Source organism: Halichoerus grypus, chromosome 8 (assembly GCF_964656455.1).
Source record: "Halichoerus grypus chromosome 8, mHalGry1.hap1.1, whole genome shotgun sequence".
Taxonomy (NCBI): domain Eukaryota; kingdom Metazoa; phylum Chordata; class Mammalia; order Carnivora; family Phocidae; genus Halichoerus; species Halichoerus grypus.
Window position 1 is genome coordinate 22,453,751 of NC_135719.1, and position 9,990 is coordinate 22,463,740.

At 41.6% G+C, this 9,990-nt stretch overlaps 1 long non-coding RNA gene across 4 annotated transcripts in view; it reads left to right on the forward strand.

Annotated features, from left to right (window-relative positions):
• LOC144382739 (uncharacterized) overlaps nucleotides 1-9,735 on the forward strand; it is a 40,274-nt gene extending 30,539 nt beyond the window's left edge. Inside the window, exons 2-5 of one of the 4 annotated variants that reach the window (XR_013450121.1) lie at nucleotides 4,018-4,258; nucleotides 6,590-6,671; nucleotides 8,358-8,508; nucleotides 9,199-9,735. This is a non-coding gene — a long non-coding RNA (uncharacterized LOC144382739). The remainder of the gene's footprint in view (nucleotides 1-4,017; nucleotides 4,259-6,589; nucleotides 6,672-8,357; nucleotides 8,509-9,198) is intronic. The other 3 variants (XR_013450124.1, XR_013450123.1, XR_013450122.1) reach the window with 3 other exon arrangements.
• The last annotated feature ends 255 nt before the right edge of the window (nucleotides 9,736-9,990 follow it).

Sequence of the window (9,990 nt, forward strand, 5' to 3'; positions counted from 1 at the left end):
CTCTTCCTCTTCTCCTCCCCCTTCTTCTTCTCCTTCGTCTTCTTCTCCTTCTTCTCCTTCTTCTTCTTCTTCTTCTTCTTCTTCTTCTTCTTCTTCTTCTTCTTCTTCCTTCTTCTTCTTCTTCCCTTCTTCTTCTTCTCCTTCTTCTTCTCCTTCTCCTTCTCCTCCTCCTCCTCCTCCTCCTCCTCCTCCTCCTCCTCCTCCTCCTCCTCCTTCTTCTTCTTCTTCTTCTTCTTCTTCTTCTTCTTCTTCTTCTTCTTCTTCTTCTTCTTCTTCTTCTTTTCTTCTTCTTCTATTCAAGTAAAGCAGTGGGAGTAGAGAAGGAACAAAGAAATCCGTAACTGGCTGTGATCAATTAATTGTAAACACCACTGCACTCTGACTGGTATATACTTGCCTTCTAATTGCTTGATTTATTTTTTATTTTCATTCCAATCGCCTACCACAAAGCCAAGTATATGCTATCTGTACTTAAAAAGATTATGAGGTTAATACTCTTTGCATATTCTAGCAGATAAATGTGAACTCTGCAATATGATTGAACAATTAAGTTTAGACTTATATAAAAACAATAGCCATTTGAGTCTTCTTAGACTAACTAAGCCCCAAAGAAAGAATTCCATGCATTTAACTTTGTTTCAGATTTTTCCAATTCAGACTGCATTATAGATTTCCCAGTATTTTTTTTTAAGATTTTATTATTTTTAAGTAATCTCTACACCCACTGTGGGGCTCGAACTCATAACCTCCAAGATCAAGAGTCACATGCTCCTCAGACTAAGCCAGCCAGGCACCCCTCCCAGTATTAGTCGTTTTGTTTTTTTTTTTAAGATTTTATTTATTTATTTGACAGAGAAAGACACAGCGAGAGAGGGAACACAAGCAGGGGGAGCGGGAGAGGGAGAAGCAGGCTTCCCGTGGAGCAGGGAGCCTGATGTGGGGCTCGATCCCAGGACCCTGGGATCATGACCTGAGCCAAAGGCAGACACTTAACCATTGAGACACCCAGGCACCCCCCAGTATTAGTTTTATAAAAAAAAATAAATAAACCACTTATTTCCACACAACCCGGATAGTGGTTCTTCTCTCACATCAGATCTGAATATAACGGTCAGAACAATCATTTCATTTGAGCAGACCCTCATCAACACATGGTTTGGCGGAGGAAAGGCAAATGAAAACAGAAAGCACAGTTCTATGAAGGGGCAGGCTTCCTGTTGATCTTGGTTGCTTCTTTTAGCCATTTGTGGCTTGGAACAGTATGTCAGAAATGGAGCCCAGTGGTGGGGAACAGTGGTGAAAGCACAAGACCAAATCCCTGCCGAGTGGAGCTTGCAGTCTAATGGTGGGTACAGAGAGTAAACAGATATATTGAAAGGTGGTGATGGAAGCCTGGGGGCTGGGAGCAAGTGTATGAGGAGCACCTAACTCAGATCTGAGGAGTGATGACATCTGAGCAGAGGGTGATGGATGAGCATGAGGGAGCCAAATTGGGGTTTGGTGGGGGGCAAACAGGGGCAATTATTGCAGGCTGAGGGAAGAGCTGATGGAGGGACTGAGGGGAGGGGGAACAGCTAGCTGGTGGCAGAGTGCAGAATTCAAGGAGAAATCTGGCAGGAGAGGGGCAGAGGAAAGGGTGGGAGCGGAAGGGGGAGGGAGTACAACAATGGAAACTTCTTGCACTCTTACCCCCAAATCCACAAGACAGGAAATGACCTCCACTGTCCCTCTCTCTCTCCCAGGGGAAACACGACTTCCCTTAAAACCCAGGCTTTCTGGGGACTGAAGGAAAATAACAACTTCTAAGCACGTAATATATACCAGGCAGTTTTTTTTTTTTTTTTTTTTTACTTGATATTGATTTAAATTTACAACAATCCTGTGGAGTAGACTATATTGTTCTACCTATTTTACACATGAGGATGTCGAGGCAAGGGGAGGGAAGTGGTTTTCCCAAGGTAACCCAGCTGATGAGAGGCAGGGCCAGGGCTGGATCCCAGGTAGTGTGGCTCCAGAGATTTTCCCCTCCACAATGAAAGCTTGTGGCAATGAGGTGTCCCATGAGCTGACTCGGGAATGCCTTGTAGAGCTTCCAACACCATGTCACGGCGAGTGATAGAAAACTTTTCTGACATTAACACGGAGATTTATACTTTTATCTTTTTTAGTCTTTATTCAGGACGATGTTTTAATAAAACAGGCTTACAAAAACAAGGATGTCTTTAAGTTCAGATTATAACTACGATTTCAAATTGTGGTGGTTTATCATGGGAAGACTTCCAGAGGCCTTTTATCTTTGCGTTTGCTTTTTCTTTAACATAGGTAAGAAAACTAGGCAGGCCCTTGTCTCTTAAAGTAGCTAACACTTCCTTGTTCTCAGGAGGAGATAATGATGCTTTCTCAGCACTGTGACACTATTGAAAGTCAAAGACTAGGTTTCATGATGACTCATCCAGGATTTTGTTTTGTAATTTTGTAAAGCAATATTTCCCTTTTTCATAGATTGGGTGTCATTCTTTTGTGCCCAAACAAAAATGAAGGCTCCAACCACACCTGAAATACTTTTCTAGTGTCTCTCTCTAAAGCTCATGAATTAGAATGCCAGAGGTACAGTGTTGCTTTAAAGATTTTATTATTTTATTTTTATTTTTTTATTTTTTAAGATTTTATTTATTTATTTTTGAGAGAGAGAGAGAATGTGTGAGTGCACAGGGGGGAGGGGCAGAGGGAGAAGCAGACTCCCTGTTGAGCAAGGAGCCTGATGCGGGACTCGATCCCAGGACCCTGGGATCATGACCTGAGCTGAAGGCAGACATTTAACCAACTGAGCCACACAGACGCCCTAAAAGATTTTATTTTTAAGTAATCTCCACACACAACGTGGAGCTCGAACTCACAGCCCTGAGATTGAGAGTCACATGCTCTATGCCCTAAGCCAGCCAGGCACCTCTGTTTCTTCTTCTTCTTCTTTTTTTTTCAACATACAGTGTTATATTAGTTTCAGGTGTACCATGTAGTGACTCAGCAGTTTTGTACATTACTCTGTGCTCATCATAATAAGTGTGCTCTTTAATCCCCCCACTGCCCCTAGTAACTGTCAGTTTGTTCTCCATAGTTAAGAGTCTGTTTTTTGCTTTTGTCTCTTTTTTCTTTATTCATTTGTTTCTAAATTCCACATATGAGTGAAATCATTGAAATCTTTTTCTGCAATGTTACTTTTGATACATCCGCTGTAGTGCCAAGTGATGTCCTAGAGACTACACATTTCCATGAAAAATAAAGCAAAGAGGTGAGATATTGATTACAAAAGAAAAAGATGCTGAATTTAAACTTGATGATTTCATCAAAGAAGTTTATTACTGACCATCATGACAACATCAAAATTTGCATTGTCTTGTTCATATTTCCAGTGCATTCACAACTTTTGACTAAACTCTACTTTTCATTGGGAAAAAGAAAAGTCATGAGAAGTGTCTTCAGGTTTGGTAGATGTATTCCAAGAATACTTGTCAGAGAATCATATTAAAAAACAAAAACATTCTTCCCCTTCTGCTACATTCTTCTTCTTCTTTCGGAGGGGGAGAAGAACCATGAGAGACGATGGACTCTGAAAAACAAACTGAGGGTTCTAGAGGGGAGGGGGTTGGGAGGATGGGTTAGCCTGGTGATGGGTATTGAGGAGGGCACGTTCTGCATGGAGCACTGGGTGTTATGCACAAACAATGAATCATGGAACACTATATCTAAAACTAATGATGTAATGTATGGGGATTAACATAACAATAAAAAAATTTAAAACTAAAAAACAAAAACAAAAACAAAAACAAAAACAAAAACATTGTGTAATATTTATATTCCCAGAAAAAATGCTTTGATGAAAAAATATTTTGGGAGCACCTATAATTAGTTCCTAGAATTGATCTTTGTGTTGTTTAATGCTCTGTCCCTGTTAAAAAACATTAGTCACATTGGATCGCCTCATTTGATCTCTACATCCTATTTCCTATTTCCTTCCAGGACATGTGAACATGGGCAAACACTTTTTAATTATCCTGATCAAGTGCGGGGTACATCTTTTTGCTGACCCCACTTGTAATCAACTGTGATCTCCTAGAAGCAGGCGAATTGATTGCTTCTATCCTTCCCAACTAGCCAGAAGAGTGGGTCATACATTATCCTGCCCCTTTGAAAAATCCAGCTCCGTGATTGATTTCATGACTGTCTGTGGCAGCAAATTCCTCAGAATGAATTCTACCAGGTGAAGAAGTATTTTCTATAACTTGCTTTAAATTTCTTTAGCATTAACTACGCTGAGTGCACAATCTCTTTCGGGACAATGTAATAAGGATCTATCAGTTTTACTGGCCAGTATCTATCTTTAATGCCTAAGTAAATCTGTCTTATTTTCCAGCCCAGATTTAGTAATTCTAACTTTTGAAATCTCTTGTCGTGAGTGAATCTTCACTGCACTCGATTTCTTGCCCTGCTTTGGAGCTCTGCCATCCCTGTACTACCTTCCTTCAGGTGAGGAAGTAAAAGGTGAAGACAAGAGCACAGGCAAATGTCTGGTGTTTTCCTCTGTGATGCTATCGTACTACTTTCTTTCTTTCTTTCTTTCTTTCTTTCTTTCTTTCTTTCTTTCTTTCTTTCTTTCTTTCTTTCTTTTTCTTTCTTTCTTTCTTTCTTTCTTTCTTTCTTTCTTTCTTTCTTTCTTTCTTTCTTTCTTTCTTCTTTCTTTCTTCTTCTTCTTCTTCTTTCTTTCTTTCTTTCTTTCTTTCGCTTTCTTGCTTTCTTCTTTCTTTCTTTCTTTTTTTCTTTCTTTCTTTCTTTTCTTGATTTCTCTGCACACAAAACGAGAAATTTACCCAAAGTAAGGGAAAACTTCTTGGAAATATTTTTATCTAATTCATACACTGGGGCACTTGGGTGGCTCAGTTGGGGCACTTGGGGAGCTCAGTCGGCTAAGTGTCCGACTCGAACTCAGCTCAGATCTTGATCTCACTGTCCTGAGGTCAAGCCCTGCGTTGGGCTCCAAGCCGGGCTTGGACCTACTTAAAAAAATAAATAAATAAAATAAATAAAATAAAATAAAATAAAATAAAAACACCTAATTCATACACTGTGCGGTGTCTCATCTTATAGCCCTCTATGGCTTGGGCCTTTTTGTTCTATGGGAGATGTCCTAAAGAAGTTCGACACAACTTTGTTCCGGTTTGGATATCTCCTAGGTGTAAGCAAGGCTTCTTTTTACTAAATAAGATAGACATCACTTTATCAAATAAATGGATACTTCAGGCATTCGTTACAAACGAAATAAAATCATAAGTAAAGTGTCTATCCAAAGACCACATTTTCTCTAGATTTTTGCCAAGATGTGCCTCATCTTCACCTGCATGCCCAAATAATATGATTTCTCATGACTTCCTTTTATTAGTTTTGCAATGTCATTGTCAACGTGGAATTATTTGATGACTTAAAACTTTTGCAAAATTTTCAAAACTTAAATGAAAAATTATATTTTAATAAAACATATCTTGTCATTTATTGAGATGTGTGTGGGAAAGACGTGATACTTCATGCTTGTTGACTAAACTGGCTTTGAAATATACTTGAGTTGTGGGGGCCCGGGATGACCAAAAAAAAGGATCAAATTGGGGTACACACTGGAGTAGCAATGATTTTAACTTTATTTTAATTTTGGTATTTCTGTAAAGAGGAGAAAATAGAGGAGGGAGGAAAACGGAGAAGAGAGGCCCATGCATGTGTGTGTGTGGGGGGGGGGCAGGTAATGACAAATTAGGAATGCTTCCACAGTGACACATTTTGGCCTTTCTTGTCTTATTCATCTTCCTTCCTTCGCTTCTTCTCTTCCTTCCTCTGTGTCTTCCTGTCTTCTCTGTTACTCCCATCAAAGATGACTGAGCACTTATTACGTGCAAATATGGCGCTAAGCACTGAAGTATAACGGTAAGCCAGAAGTAGTCCCTGAGGTCACAGAGCAAGAACCAAGCACTCGAAAAACAATTGCATAAAGTGCATTAGGAGTCATCCTTCAGGGACCAGAGCAGCATGGATAAAGCACCCAGGTCCTGGTTGAGGGGGGTGTGAAGATTTCCTGTGGGAAGCCAGGTTAAAACTGATATGTGAGGGATGGGTGGAAGTTGGCTGGAGGAAGAAGGAGTTAGGGGAAGAAAAAGTCATCCACAAAGCAAACAGAGCTTGTGGCATAGGAGCCCAAGGGAGTCTGGCAGGGCTGGATGGGTAGAGGGCAGGGCTCCAGGGGAGGGTTCTGCTTCTGAGGCCACCAAAGCGTGGATGCCAGTGATTCGTTTGAAAACATTAATGACAGTATTTGGGAAACTATTTGGGGACAAGAAGGTGTTCTTTTCCGAAAATCAAATAAAGATTAGGTAGAGTTGTAATTATGACAACAAAATCCTTGAAGTTCTAAGGAACAACTTAGAAATTCAAGAATATGCCAAACATCTGCATCCCCTTCTCCCTCTCCCTGTATGGGGACCTGAATATGGGGTAGGGGCAGCTCAGAGAGACGAGCTTGGTGCGGCAGAGGTTATTCATCTCTAAACAGGCAAAGAAGCTTGCTGGTGTAGAGAGATCTCTCTAAATGCTCCTCATACAACTCAGAGAGACCATAGAAGACACTGTTTCAGGTACTTAATACTTTAATATTAGCTCTCAAAATTATCTTTCTTTCTATCTCTTTCTTTCCTTTCCCTCTTTCCTTTCTCTTCCTCCCCCCTCTGTCCCTCCCCCTCCCTACTTCCCTCCCTCCCTTTCTTTCTTTCTTTCTTTCTTTCTTTCTTTCTTTCTTTCTTTCTTTCTTTCTTTTTCTTTCTGTCTTTCTTTCTTTCTTTCTTCTTTCTTCTTTCTTTCTTTCTTTCTTTCTTTCTTTCTTTCTTTCTTTTTCTTTTTCTTCTTTCTTTTCGACAGAATGGTAAAAGTCACAGAAATTAAGCAACTTTTTAAATTTCTCACCCAGGCTGAGGGTCACTTTGTTGACAATGAAAAAAATTAAAGGTCAAGGTCATGTTCCCCTTGCTCATCTTTTTATTGGTGCAGAAAGATAAATGCAGAGCTCCGAATGCACCTACAGATAAAAGTTCCAGTCCCCCTGCATGCATCCATCCATCCATGTCCCCATGACCCCTAGGATACCAAGGGACATTCAGCTTCAAGTGGGAAAGAAAATTTGCTGGAAAAGACCTCCTCAGAGCTCAGCAGAGCTCTGCCACTGGAGTCCTGACTTACAGGACATCAAGAATGTAGTGTGGGGGTGCCTGGGTGGCTCAGTTGGTTAAGCGACTGCCTTCGGCTCAGGTCATGATCCTGAAGTCCCGGGATCGAGTCCCGCATCGGGCTCCCTGCTTGGCAGGGAGCCGGCTTCTCCCTCTGACCCTCCCCCCTCTCATGTGCTCTCTCTCTCTCATTCTCTCTGTCTCAAATAAATAAATAAAATCTTTAAAAAAAAAAAAAAAGAGTGCAGTGTGGGCCCACATCTTTCTTCCAAATAATTCTTGATGAATTAGCTCAACTTCTCAGTCTAACAGACTGCTTACCTATCCTAATATGTTTTTCTGTTTGGCCTAACAAAGGCAAGTGGTTTTGTGAGATATCTAAGATACAGATCGTCTTTTGCAAATATAAGAATGAATTCTAAAGCTTGGTTGGGGGATCAGAGCGGGGTCCCACACCATCGTTTCATTTCTGGCTTTAACACCCTTTCATGACCAGAAAAAAAAAATGAAAGTTGAAGCAGAGGTTGTATGCCAAATTGCTAAATAACCATAATTCAACCATGTCTACACAGTGGCAGACAAATGCTTTGGATGCAAACAGACAAACTCCGTACAGTCCCTCATAGGACTTAAATGTTTGGAACCATGTTTTTCTTAAAGGGTATCTAGGACACAACTCTTGCCTAGATACATTTTAAATCAATTGGCAGAGAATATTTTCAAAGGACTTCGAACAGAAATTATTTCATTAAAATACAATATATATATATTTGGGGGAGGAGAGGGATCAAGATAATATGTCTGTTAATTCAGATTCAGAGGCCAGTCTTTTATTTAGAGGGACGGTCTCCAACTTCACATGATGTCACTTTAACTGGACAGCCGTGTTTGTGGAATTCCCCTGGTAGGCCAGGTGCTGGTCAGACAGGGACAATGTGGTGTTCACCTGTACCCTGGTTCTCCAAATGCATTTGTTGAACTGAACTAAATGCATGACCTGGCACAGCTGGTGGCATCCGAGACTACTGGAATACCAAGCCCTAGTGTCCATGCCTGAGCCCTGCTATGACTAACCCCTTTCCTGCCTATTTCCTGTTCCAGACAGAAAAATATCCATAACTGGTTAGTCGATTCAAAATAAGAACGATGGCAACAATAATGCAATAAAAACCTAGATACAGCACTCACCGCACATCAGAGACCATGCCACGTCCTGTTATTTTCTGTGATCCTTACAGCAGCTGGAGGGGAGGTAGGATACTGGTCCCATTTCCATTTCACAGCCAAAAAAGGTGAGATTTAGAGAGAAGAAGGGCTCAAGTCATAGAGTGAGCATGGGGTGGACCCAGAATTCAAGCTGGTTTCTGTTGTCTGATCTGGATACTGTGCCATTAATCATGATCCAGACTCACCGGACTGGACCTTAAAGTACAGGGGATTTTAAGGGCACCTGGGTGGCTCAGTTGGTTAAGCTGCCAACTGGATTTCAGCTCAGGTCATGATCTCAGGGTCCCAGGATCGAGCCCCGAGTTGGGATCCACATTCAGCATGGAGTCTGTTTAGGGATTCCCTCTCCCTCTGCCCCTCTCCCTGCTCACACACACACACACACACACACACACACACACACACACACACTCTCTTTCTCAAATAAATAATTTTTTTTTTTAAAGCACAGAAGTTTCTAGAAAAGAAGAGGGATTTCCCTGGGCCACAGTGTATACCCAAAGCAAAGTTGGAGTGGGAGATCTCTTCTGGGAACTGGATCTTTCTTTCTTTCCTCTTCTGATGACTCCATTAAGCTGTGCTGGGATGGTGAGGCCCTTGAGTAGGGTGGGAGAGAGGAAGAAGAAAGACCCTGCTCATTCTGACCCTCTGCCCGGAAGAAGAAAGACCCTGCTCATTCTGACCCTCTGCCCTCTTCCTGTTCTCCTTCCCGCAGGACCGATGGGCTGAACAGTTTTAAAACCTGGCTGTGGCCATTCATTTGGACGACTCCAGCAGACCCACCTGTCCTACAGTTCAACTTCTCAAACCTACCCTGTTTGTAATTCCTCAGCAGGATTCTGAGCTCTGCTGGGCATATTTCGGTTTTACAGTTAATCAGAAAGATTTTGTTCCAAATTTGCCCTAAGTGTGGGCCTTTATTAATGCGATACGCCTCACATTAGTGAGTGCCTGCTTTTGAGCCATATGCCCTGAATAAGTTATCAGGTTTCATTGTTTACCCTTGGTTAAAAAAAAAAAAATTCCATACACTCTGACCTCATGACACCTAAACCCTGCCCGTGCAGTTGAAACAGGAAAACTAGTCATCTGATATCATGAAGGCAAATCAGCTGGTAGATGTGCTCAAATGTTTCCGTTTCCACCAGTGTGTGGGCATTGTGGGGAGCCATAGATTATTAATCAGGAATGTGCAGGAGAGGATTTCTTGTTTGTGTGTTTGTTAATTTCCAAAATAAACCCAATACAAAGAGATACGGCTACAGTGCATTTATTTTTCATTGTTAGCACATATCATTATGTCATCATGTAAGAATTGCTCAAATAAGTAGAAAAAAAAATTACCACATGGATTGCTTAATGCCACCCCTCCCCCCCCCGCCCCGACTCCACAGCCCGCCTGTGGAGTTGTCTGAGAAAGGAAAAAACATGAGCATTAGTCAGGCCCTCGGGGTGAGGAGGCTTCTTACCATGAGCCAGTGCCAGGTTAGTCTGGGTGTCTGCAGTG